Below are 13,015 nucleotides of genomic sequence, written 5' to 3'. Positions count from 1 at the left end.
ACTTACTAGTGGTACATATTTAAATGAGAGGATTCATTTAGAGCATGTCACGGTCCCTGGCACAGAGTAAGGTTCAATCATTGCTAACTGTAAAAATTGTAGTTCCATTAACTCCTTTCCTTCTCCTTCCCATCCTTCATTTTCACTCAAATTAGATCATGGTTCTTTTTATTGCCCACGCCACATAATTATCACTGTTTCTATACCTTATTCTTCAATAGAAAGTCCTATATTGTCTGCTTCACTTTTTTCAAAACATGCTTATTCCTCACAGTCCAGTGCATGGGACCTTTTTCATTCTACTTTTTGGTGCCTTCATCCACGTCAATTTTGATTCCTATGAGTTTTATTGTAATTAGATTGTTGGAATAAGTTATGACCATTTTGCATGTCTCCACACATTCTTCTATATCACTTTTGGACAGAATAGAATTTACTCATGTAGGTTTGCCATGTGGATATACACATTTTACTTATTTCAATATTTCATATAAATATCTTTTCAATGAAGCATCCTTTATCCACAACTTCGCCAACATTTATGATTATTTAGTATGTTACTAAATATTGGATATGTGTTTTATTTTTTTTTTAATATTTTATTTATTTATTTGTCGGAGAGAGAGAGAACACAAGCAGGGAGAGCTGCGGGCAGAGGGAGAAGCAGGCTCCTGGAGCCTGTTGTGGGACTCAATCCCAGGACCCTGGGATCAAGACCTGAGCCGAAGGCAGATGCCTAACTGACTGAGCCACCCAGGCATCCCTGGATATGTGTTTTAAATGGGATGTAAAATTTAAGGTTTTCTGGTATGTTTCAGTAAATATATCTTAAGAATTTTTTGGTAGTTTATGATAGCACTAGTAGGGTATGAGGGTACTCATTTGTCTACAGTGATATCACTACTAGATAACATACATATTTTTCATTTATTTCTAATATGATAGTTCCAAATAGAATTTATTATTGTTTTTATTGGAATGGTAATAATTTGAGCAAATAGAAAATTTCTTTTATGTTTTTCATTTTGGGGGGAATTGGTAGTTTTTCTTATTGCTTTATAGATTTTATTATACAATAGGGGTCATGGTGCCACTTTTTTCTTTCAAATGTTTGGTAAATTTCTTAATTATTTGCTCTGTCTTGACTTGTATTTCCCCGATTAAATAACCAGCTCCGTATATATCATGGTTCACACAGACTGGGCAAATAGTTAATGTTCAACTAATAATTTTTAAATGGCTAAAAACACTAATCTCTTAGATTTTAATTATTTATTAGATATTTTAAAATGTCTTTAAGTTTCACTAGCAGCACAGATAACAAATTTCTAAACACAGGAGACTCTGCCTGTTTATGCAGTACTTGCAAGCACTATTTATTTAATTTTAATGAATATAATAATGTGTATTAACATTAATGTACTTTGACTATAATATGTATTATGTAGTACTCTAATGTGAGCATACACAGTGTAATTAATATTCCTTTACCAGAGTTAAAGTGTAATGTGGCTAACTCTGTTTATTGAAGGAATATGAAATTCTTTCCTTCAAAATTCAATATAGGAAGTGTCATATTCTCATTTTTGTCTCTGCTGGATGGGACCTCCTAGCATCCAGAGACGGTTGGTCCCATGAGATCTGCTAATCCATTTGTTCCTTTCCTTGGTCAATAAATTCTTCCCTAGAGTTCAACAAAATGAGTAATGTAAAGATACTTTGCTCCTCCAGGGAAAATGTTTCCTTTTTTTCTTTGCTTTGATACACTGTTCTTTTCATTTTTGGCTGTAGTTTAAAACATGAGGGAGAGCAGTAAATGACCAACTGAATGAAAATGAAAACTTAAGAGCTGCTGCCCCAGTAGAGTAAATGCCTTTGGGTAAGGAGTGCCTCTCTTTTATTCCTCCTGTGGTCTATGGTCTATTTTTCTTATCTGCAAAGTACAGAAAATAACACTTTTCTCTGATGTGCAGATTAACTAAAAATGTGTCTATAAAGAGCTTAAATTTCTGAAGCAAAAAAAAAAAGTTCTTTTTTCACTCTTAGGGTTCAAGTAGTCTTCAACCCCAAATCTTGATAGATAAGGCTATCATCAGAGCATTACAGAAGAATCCTGCTGTAATCCTTTGCAGTGTCTATTAGTCTTCACTATTGTCTCTTTCTATCCTCCCCTACTTCTCCCATTTATCTGGCTTATATTTCCACTGCATAAGAGAAAAAATGTCTTGTTTCTAAAAATCAAACGTATCATTAGTAAGTCAGTAACTGGGATATGTCAGTCAACATACAGATATTTCACATGACAAAAGTATTATATATCATAGTAGAGCTATTTTCTATTACAGCAGAATTTGAGACTTTGATTTTTAATTTGAGATGATAAGCACTGCAGAAATGTGAACTCACTGCTGGCTAAATCTGGACTTTATGACAGGTAGCATGTTCTATAATTTAAAATCTATTGAGGGTGTATATAAACTACTACTATTGATAGGAATTAAAAAACTGTATTGATTGGGGTGCTTGGGTGGCTCAGTCAGTTAAGTGTCTGCCTTTAGCTCAGGTCGTGATCTCAGGGTCCTGTGGATGAGCCTCACATTGGGCTCCATGCGCAGTGGTGAGTCTGCTTCTCCTTCTCCCTCTCCCCTTTCTCACCCCCCAACTTGTGCTCTCTTTCAGTCTCTCTCAAATAAATAAATAAAATATTGTGTAAAAAAAAAAAAAACAAAAAAAACCCTGTATTGATCTTATGCTTCAATAAAGTCTTGCTGACAATCATAGAAATAATTAGATGCTGTTATTATTCCAGTTACAGATAAGGAAACTGAGACACAATGAATATATTAGCCAAATTAGGCAAGGTCATGCTGCAGTAACAAATTAATCCCAAGCTCTCAGCAGCTTCACAAAACCAAGATTTATTTCTTGCTTATATTATATGTCCACTGTTGGTCTCCATGTATTATTACTCAGGACCAAGTTGATGGAATTTCCATTGCTTATGACCCCTCCATCCCATTTCTTAACTTTGAGGGACACTATATTGGGAAGGAGAAAACATGGAGAACTCATGCTGATCTCTGCCCTACTATGCATGTATCTTTTCCACTCATAGGCCATTGGCCAGAACTCATCACATCTCTTGCTCATTTGTAAGAGATAGAGGAAATATAGTCCTTCCTTGTGCTTAGGAAGGAGAAGAGAATCAGATTTAAAACCTTAGAATAATTTCAACAAATTTTAAGTAGCTTGTCCACGGTCCAATAACTTGTAAATAATGGAACTGAAATTTAAATCCAGACAAACTGGCTCCAGACCCTGTACTCTTAACAGCCTCACTATTGTTAATATCTGATAATACCTGATGTCATTTTATGACCTCCATTCTTGCTCCAAATTATATACTTATTGACTTATTTTGGAATCATTTATTCCAAATATCCATTGCTTTAAAAATTAATAAAGAAATGGCTTCTTAAAAAATCATAGATTTACTCTTACCTAATATACCTCCATAGGTGACTACAGCTATTGAGCGTATTCTCAATAGGTATTATATATATTTAAATTTTGTATATAAGTATCAGATATAATTAACATATAAATATGTATGATATTTACAACAAACAGCAATCACTGAGACTGTTCCAATGTCTGTCTGACCTACCTGATATTTTAAAGAGGTGTACCTTAATTGCTCATTCTCTTCAGATCCTTAAATGTCAATGTATATCTGTTACTTTGTAAGGTTACTGGTCAAGAAGGAGGACAAAGCATTCAGGACAGTCTACCCATATCCTGGGGCTATTGAAATTCTTTTTTTTCTCAGTCTACAAAGAAAACAATATTTTAGTAACTCTAAGCCTGCGCAAACTCTGCCTAGTGTCCTAAGTAAACAGCAGATGAATTTCAGTTTTTCTTTATTATAATTTACATAGACTCTGCAAGAGCTATAAATGCTGAGATTTGATTTTCCTATCCATACCTTTAGTCTAGTCAAGGAAAACAAAAAACTGAGCACACGTTAGATTTCAGAATATCTTCTTGTTATTGCCTGCTCAACAGCAAATAATATGAGGATCATAAAGTCTTAAAGAAGATGCTGAATTTCTTGTGGGAATGGATAAAAGTGCTCCCTGGTGTGTTAAACTCATTCTAAAGTGTGAAAAGGGGAAAGAAAGACATTTTATTGTCAAGGGAATTTATGTGTAGATAAGGTTACAAATTTGTATGGGCCTGCTAGAAAAAGTATGTGCAACAATGAAATAAAGAATTTAGAATATTGAAGGTCCTGATTTTTTATGCTTAGAGATTGGTGTCTTTCTTTTGATTTGGATTAAATTGTAACTCATTCTAATTAATTATTTTATTACTCTATCAGAAAAATATTGAAATCATTGACAACGATATAATACCAAAAAAAAAAAAAAAAGTCCAGCCCGGAAAACAAACAAACAACTCCCCCCCCGCAAAAAAAAAATAATTTAATAAAGCCCTTTAACAATACAAATAGAATAAATATAGGTAAGCTCAGACATGGTTGTCTTGTACATTTTGCAAAGTTAGAATTATCTATTAGATTTATACACATTTAGATGCTTTAGGGCCCGATTCATGTTATAAACCTCTCACTTTATATATAGGGAAAACTGGGCTCAGAAAGGTGAAGGTCATGCCTCTAAATATCTCACTAATGGCAAGGTAGAAGAAGTGAATTCTATTTACAGTTATCTTACATTGTTACATATTTGTCTTTTATCTTTCATTGAATTACAGTTCTGATAAATTTTTAATTGTGGATATTATGATCTGTTATAATTATAGATGAAGATGCCTACTACAAATTTCTTAAGTTTCATGGAATAAGCAACAACCGCATTGAGGCAATGCAGAAGTAACCTTATATCAGCATATAGTGAACTAGGCCCTGATTAACAACATTATAATGAATTTAGTTGTGACTTTAGAAGACTCAATTGGCTTTTCACCTTCTTATTCCACATAAGGATATTGCATATTACATATTCCTTCTATTCCACATACTCCTTCAATACTATTTTAGTCAACTCAAAGAAGAAATCCTTTTTTCTTATAGGGTCTATGAGATTATGAAATGAACAGTTACATAAAATAGCTTTTTATTGCAAAAATTAGTGTAATTACAAGCTTTTACTTTTTTGTATCAAAGCATTTTTAATGGTAGTTCAAAGTTTTGTTTTTGTAATATTTATTTCCATATCTCTTAGTACTACATTCCTTCAGAGAAATTATTTGCATTATTCCAAAACAACACAGGACAGGAGGAAGTCTTTCTATTCTTATCAGTCAGCAATTAATATATAACAATAGCTAAAACAGATCTAAAATATTAATAACATATTGAAATTTTCTCTACCTGCTCATAGATTTCTAATCTTCTTTCTCTGAGTCTGCTATAAACTAGTCCCACTTTCGGCTGGTGTAGAATCCTGTAGGATAGCATAGAATCCTGAATTAACAGGAACAAGATATGGACTTTAATTCTCTCTAATCATTTCTATGATCTTAACCAGATTATTGACATTCTTCTGTGTCTCAGTTTTATAATTTATTTAAAAAATGTGTTGGATTAGAATCGCTAAATTTCATTACTTAAAAATTCTGACTCAGAGTTTCTATAACACCCTTTATAACTTAGATATTGGATAACAGTGAAATATAGAATAGCTTTGTTTTATGAATTGACTACTTTTTCCTTGTATTCCACTAGTTAAAAGACAACTGATCCTTAAATTCACATAGACTTTGGAGTTATTTAGCCAAACTAATCCCATCATACTGCACTAAGTTCATAGTCCTGTATTGAAAACTCACACTGGGTAGCAAGAAGCAACAGGTAGAAAATATAAGATCCTATTTTAATCAAAAGGCCAATAAAGAAATAGAATTAGCTTTATTAGTAATCAGAGAAATTAAAATTAAAACTTCACTGAGATGGTATGTTTATACTTGCTAAATTGGTCAAAATTAAGAAGTCTGACCAAAGCAAGTATGGGTAAACATGAGAATCAGTAGGAATATTCATATACTGCTGGTCTGTTGGTGGTAGATCAATTGATCCCTCCTATCTTAGGAAACAATTTAACACTGTTTAAGGATACTTACATATGTAAAAGAACTGCACTTTTTTTTTAAAACAAGGGAATTATGAATGTACAATCCAGACTAGTCGCTATATCTGAGAGCAAGGCAGGGGATGGCATAAAAAAGGAACAAAGATTGAAAAATCTTGGGGTTTGATCTAGTTAAGTTGGGTGGTGGGTTAATTTATCATTTTTATTCAGAATTTATTTATATGTGACATATTCTTTTGTTTGTATCAAGTACTATGCGGTGTAAACATTATGTGGTAAGTATAACACATGTACTTTTATAAACTGAATCTCAACTTTTTGCTAAAATTTTTTCTGGAAACTATAAGAAATTTTATGTAAGAATGAGTTAGTTTTTCCCCAAAGGGAAAAAATTATTACTAGGTGATAAACTAACATTCAATGAATTGGTATCAGAGATCTTCAAGATCTAGTTGTATATAAAAGTGAATAATATTCAGACTGCTGGAAGCAGAAGGATCAAATGATTATAATATCACATGAAGAGCACTTGTAAAGTTTTAATGGAAGCACATAAAAGAAATCCCCATTAAGTCTTAGGGAATCAATGGCATTTAAAAATTAAAAATAAAACAAAAGGAATTTACTAGACAGGAAAAGAAGTAGAGCAAACAGCATGGTCAAAGATGCTCAGGAATACTAAAGCAAAACATTTTGGGAAGAGCAAGTTGCCCGGGGAGTGTGACATTTGGAGGCCATGAAGTAGAGTGGTGGGGATATGTTAATAGAGGGGAAAATCAAGATATGAGAAGTGTGCCCTCCATATTAATACATTTGGATAATAATTGGTAAAGAATTGAGAAAATTTCTGGATGACTATGATTTCTTTCCTTGATAAGTGGGAGCATATTTTATGGGAAAAGGTGACAAATAATCTGTTAAACTTGTTAGGTTTCATATTCCTTATTTGAGAAAGAATGACAAGCAAGAGTACTTAGACATGCAGGCCAGTTTCTGGGGAGAGGTGAGACTTAGAGATGTAATTATATTTTTAAAAAATCAGCTTAGAAGTGGCAGGTGAACCATAGACTGGATAAAAGCATCTTGGGATAATGGTGAGGGAAATGAGAGTCAAAGGCAGAAATCTGGATTATAATAATCAAGAGGCTGCCATAAGAGTCTGAGAAAGGGAAATCAGATTGGTAGGGCTAACAAAAGAGGTAATCATTTCAGTAGGGAATAAAGGGTACTCTTAATAGAGTCCTTAGGTGTTAGACTGTACTGAGCCCTTTACACACTTTATTTCATGCCACACACCCCCCACAGTCTTTGAAATACTATGTTATGTTCTTAATTTTTAAAATGAGTTGAATGAAGCAGAAAACAGTTAAATATGGTAATGCCACACATATCTAGTAAGTGTTAGCGATGAAGTTGAATCTCTGTTCTGACTGCAGCTCACACTCTTAAATGCCCCTCTGTACCAGAATAGATTGAGAGCTGATAATGCCCAAAGCCAAAAATTAATCAAATGGAAATTAATTAGAAAATGAAATCAAGATTGAAAAAGAAGCCATTAGATTTAGTAGTTAGTAAGAGCAAGTTCGATGTATTAGAATGAGGAATCAATTAAATCTTGGGGAATTTATGGAAAAATATTTTTTAAATGTAACTTAGAGGTAAGAGGGTTACAAAGAAATTATAAGACAAAGATGATAGGCAGCAATGATCTGTATAGTTAGACAAACTGAACAATAATGGACAAGTTACTTAATATTTCAGTATCAGTTTTCTCCTCTCTGAAATGTAAATAATCCTCAATTTGTTTTGGATGGGTAAATTGAGCAACATACATAAAATCTGTCACTATGAGCATTGGATAATAGAAGTTTAAATAACATTTGCAATCCCCTCACGTGTGATTTTACTCAGTTCTGCTTTTGAAGAATGAGAAGGATAGAACCCAGACCGCAGTATGCCTATGTTGAGGAGCAGTAGAGAATACGGTAGTGGAGATACGAATGTAGACTATTTTGTAGCCTTTGACTGTGCAAAGAATTGCACTAGGGATGTAGTTGAGTGGGATGATGGGAATTAAAAGAAGAAAAGTTTATAGAATAGAGGGAGAGATAAACTGAAGATGGGAAAGTGGATGGCTCAGTGCCTTCAAAGAGGTGGATAGGATGAAGTTGAATCATATGCCTGCAAAAGATTAGATTTGAGTGAATCCCCTGGTAACTTGTTTCTTTCCCTTCTTTTTAACCTCTTTGAATAACAGGTATTGGGTCATCTTGCAGTGGAAATTATATTAGACCAATTTGTAGAATATCTGAGGCAGGGTCCTCAGGCAAGTCTCAGTGTCTGCTACAGACTAAAGGTTTGTGTCGTCCCCAAATTCATATGTTGACGTTATTTGGAAGTGTGTGTGGGGGCTGAGACTTGGGAGGTAAATAGGTTGGATTAGGCCTTGAGAGTGGGGCCCTCATGATGGGATCAGTGCCCTTATAAAAAGAGGAGGAGACACGGGATCTCTCTCAGTTTGTGACACCAAGGAAAGTCTGTGTGAGGGGAACTGACCATGTTGGTACCTTAATCTCTGACTTCCATCCTCCAGAACCATGAGAAATAAGTTTTTGTTGTTTAAGCCACCTAGTCTATATGATATATATTTTTTTAAGATTTTATTTATTTATTTGAGAGAGAGCGAGAGCATGCTCACATGCAGGAGCAGGGGAGGAGGGGCAGAGAGAGAGAGAGGAAGAGCAGACTCCTGGATGAGCAGGGCTGCTATCCCAGGACCCCAGGACCCTGGGGAACATGACCTGAGCCGAAGGCAGATACTTAACCGACTGAGCCACCCAGGCACCCCTATATGATATTTCATCATAGCAGCTTCAACTGACTGAAACAGTGTCCCAGGGCTTACTTGGTTTACCCATTTGTATAATGAAGCCATTGGACTGAGAATCCTTGAAATCCTTTCCTGTTATTCTGACTTCAGTTCTGACAGTGTCTAAAACAGGTTCTTCTTGAATTTAGTGCTTGGCATCTTTTTCTTTGTTCTTAACCTGAAACTAATCCCTAAACTTTTGGGGGAAAAAAATCACAGAAGGCAGCCTGAGAATGTGTGAGAGTGGTTAGGGAGGGGAACTTTCAGTAGTTAGCCTAGGGAAGCCCAGATGTTTATAGGCTAATTATGTACATATCAGGATCAAAACTTTCACTCTGTTTTCTTCTCTTTCTCTTTCTCCCACCTTGTTTCTTTCTTTCCTTTATTTTGTTAAAATAAAAAGCAAATGGAGACCAGCCTTGAAAATTCCCTGAGCAGACAAAACCAATTTAGTCATACAAACAAAACTTAGGTTAGCTTCTTTTCCAAGACTAACGTGACCTGGGTCATTTCTTGCTTGTGCCTCTGGAAATCATCAGGAAACTTGAACTCTTTTCCAAAATTGATATGAGGGGACCACTAATCAATTCCCTATCATTTAAGAGAATTCTAATACTATAACCAGTCACTGTGAAGAGTAAACCGCCACTGCTTTCTCATTGTATAAGCTGCTTTATAAAAATACGCCCCTGAGCTTCATTCCGTCTTTTGGTCTGAGGGCTCTGGGCTCACAAACTGTCTTTTTGGCGTATGCACAAGGAATGTTTACCAATTACTACTTCAGTAATTCATTGGTTTTACTTCAGCAATTTTTAACTTTTGACACTTTCTTTTCATTCCTTCCTTCCTTTCTTCCTTTTTCCTACCTCTCCCACTTTTCAAAATGAAATTAGTAAATAGAAAAAAATAGCTCTTTTTATTCTCTATATTCAAATAAGATAGCTGGACCATTTTATGGATGAAACATTTTAGATAATTTTGCTTACAGATATTGAATGTTGATTTACTCATGAATTTTTATATTAAAATTTGACCATTTTTATAAAGAACAGAATAGGAATTCTATAGTATATATCTGATGTGTATTTCTTCACAAGTCGTTTGGAAAATTTGAAGGTCAACATCTCACATGATTTCATGGACCCTTTCCAGCTCTAATTTTATGGTTACTGCCTATTCTTGTAAGAGCACATTCACATACCTTATACTCACATCCCACACAAACCTTAACACATATGCAGTCACACACACACACACACACACACACACACACAGACTCCCCCAAACACATCCACGAGCACATATACCCACATTTCTGCCAGTAGATAAAATAAGAATAAGTAGTAATACAAATTTTCTAACAAAATTAGTTTATGACATTTCTGGAAGACACTGTAAACCAAATGTTTTCAAATATATTTTGATTTGAGGAAGAGTTTTAAAGATTCCCCCTTTTTTTTAAAGAAAAGTGTTGAAATCTCAATGTATTTTAGATTTCCTATCCCATTAGCTTTTTTCCCAATTATTTCTTAGGAAGAAAGTCTTAACATAATAATGATTTCTGTATTGTGCTGGAGAAAAGCGAGGTCTATGATACAGTGCTAATATGATACAGCTGAAATGCTTAATACCATAAGTTTTTCATACCATTTCTTATCACATTAACACAGGGACAGCATTCCTCTCCTGGCCAGCTTAGTCTCCCCATTGCCTCCAACTCCTGGAAATTCATGAATATTTAAAAGTTGTGACAAAGCTCTTGTCGATTCTGTGCTATGGCTCAACAGCTGAAGTTGGCTTTCTTTTTTCTTCCAGAAGCTGGATTCTCTCAAGGAAGATTCTGTCACCTGCAGTGGAGCACAGCACCTGCGAGAAAGGGGTAGGCCTTGCCAGATACTTCTCAGAACACAGGAATGAGGACTCTCTGATAGCAATCTGTTGTCATCCAATTGACTACACAGGACCAATGGGCTACAGGCAACACGTCTACCATGTCAGCAGCAAAAGGGGAGGTATGTATGTCCGTAGAGTTTTCTGTTTCTTCATTGCCAAGCTGCTTGCCAACTTGCTTGCGGTTACCAATGTAGCAATTTGACAGTTTACTGTTGATTCCCTTTAAGCTGATAGTTTTGCATAAGTACTTTGCATAGGCACTAAGGCATTTGAGAGAGAGCGAGAGCATGCTCACAGGCAGGAGCAGGGGAGGAGGGGCAGAGAGAGAGAGAGGACAGTTGAAAAAAGAACAAAGAAAAAGATGCCAATTTAATTGGATGGTTTATTTCACAAATTCAACATTTGCCTAACCAGTAAATTAGAATGTTAAAAAGTGGAAGTAGAGTTATATATTATGAAACCCCCTTAACTATCAGCCTCAGCCAACCATGTACTTTTGACTGTCTGAAACTCAAGAGATAAGAGGGTCGTTGGGGAGGAGAGGAGAAAGAGAACTCAAAGCCACCTGGATAAGCTATTGTAAATCCACTCGATAAAATGGTGAAGTTACCTTATTCTCAATCTTTCATATTACTTTTTGTTTTCAAGAAAAACAACTACTTATTTTAAGGATGGGATTATATACTTGCAGTTATTAATAACTTTTTTTTTACAAATATAAAGTTTGCTATATAAAAAAGTTCAGGAATAATTTTCTATTTAGTTTGAGATACATTTATTAGTATTCAAGGTATGAATTTGTTTACTTTGATAATTTTTAGTACTGAATTAATAGTGATTATTTGGGATCACTTGGCTTTTCTATGTGTAAATGACTTATAAATGGGGAATTTTGTCACCATTTCTTGACATTAGCATATATTTTTTTAAAGATTTATGTATTTATTTAAGAGAGAGAGAGGGAGGGAGGGGTAGAGGGGGAGGGAGAGAGAGACTCTCAAGCAGACTCCCTGCTGAGCACCAAGCTTGATACCAGGCTTCATCTCAAGACCCTGAGATCATGACCTGAGCTGAAATCAAGAGTCGGACGCTTAACCAATTTGCCATCCAGGCACCCCTGCCATTAGCATATTCTTATATTTTATTTCAAATAAAACAGCAGCAATATAGTATCATCAGAAAAGAACTATCAAGAGAAATGAGAGAAAAAAACAAAAGTTACATCACATCAATGTTTTCCATTTCTCTTTAAATAAAAATTCTATAAGCTATGTAGCCATTATTAAAAGAAAAAAATTTTAGAAAAGCAACTGAAATGCTAACAATAACACTTTTAATCTGTCCAAATTTTTAGGAAAGGATAAAAATCCGGATATTTAAACGTAGCACTACAAGTCACCTTTACCCTGTGGACATTTGTTTATATAGACCAAACAGCTATGAAACTGAGCTGTGTTTTTGGCACTTTAAGGGACAAAGACATAAGAGCCAAAAACCAGGTTTATGCACAAGACAGAGTCTGATACCCTTCCCCATCTTAAGCTGAGAACTGATTGGCTATAATTTCATGGCAAAACTAACTGGAATTATTAGGACTTCATCAATAATTCAGTTTAGTGTTCTGGCTCCTGAATGATCCAGTGAACTTCACATGTATAATTGGACTAAATATTTCCTGGAAATATAGTGCCCTTAGGATTCCAGATGAAGCTAATGAAATTTTTTCCTGGGAAAAAGATCTGCTAACCCAGACCTCAAATTACCCCATAAATTAATTTTCACACAGTGTTCAAGTTATAGCCTAAAATAACTAGACACACAATAAGACACAATAAATAAAAATCAGTGAAAAACAAAACAAAACAAAAAACAGCACAAAAACTTGAGATATTGAAATTATCAGACACAGGTTATAAAATAACCAACTTTAAAAGACATGGGGGAAAATCTTGAAAATAATTACAGAGAGCAAGAAACTATAAAAAGTAAAATGCTGATTTGGAAAAGAATCAAATAGAAACTCTGAAAGTGAAAAACACAAAAATTAAAATTAAAAACTATAGATTAAACACAACTAAATGAAGCTTATTAATCAGAATTATTAAAGAATATAGAGAAGATATGGAAAATACAAAATAGA

The 13,015-nt window shown here is 34.5% G+C and overlaps 1 long non-coding RNA gene across 1 annotated transcript in view; it reads left to right on the top strand.

The window, feature by feature from the left end:
* The first annotated feature begins 10,858 nt into the window (after positions 1–10,858).
* LOC118009166 overlaps positions 10,859–13,015 on the top strand; it is a 47,363-nt gene continuing 45,206 nt past the window's right edge. Inside the window, exon 1 of the long non-coding RNA XR_004678826.1 lies at positions 10,859–10,994. This is a non-coding gene — a long non-coding RNA (uncharacterized LOC118009166). The remainder of the gene's footprint in view (positions 10,995–13,015) is intronic.

This window comes from Mirounga leonina, unplaced genomic scaffold (assembly GCF_011800145.1).
Source record: "Mirounga leonina isolate KUSES-001 unplaced genomic scaffold, KU_Mleo_1.0 Mir_127, whole genome shotgun sequence".
NCBI classification, from domain to species: domain Eukaryota; kingdom Metazoa; phylum Chordata; class Mammalia; order Carnivora; family Phocidae; genus Mirounga; species Mirounga leonina.
The sequence above is the reverse complement of the archived record's forward strand: the minus strand, read 5'-3'. Positions and strand labels throughout refer to the sequence as shown.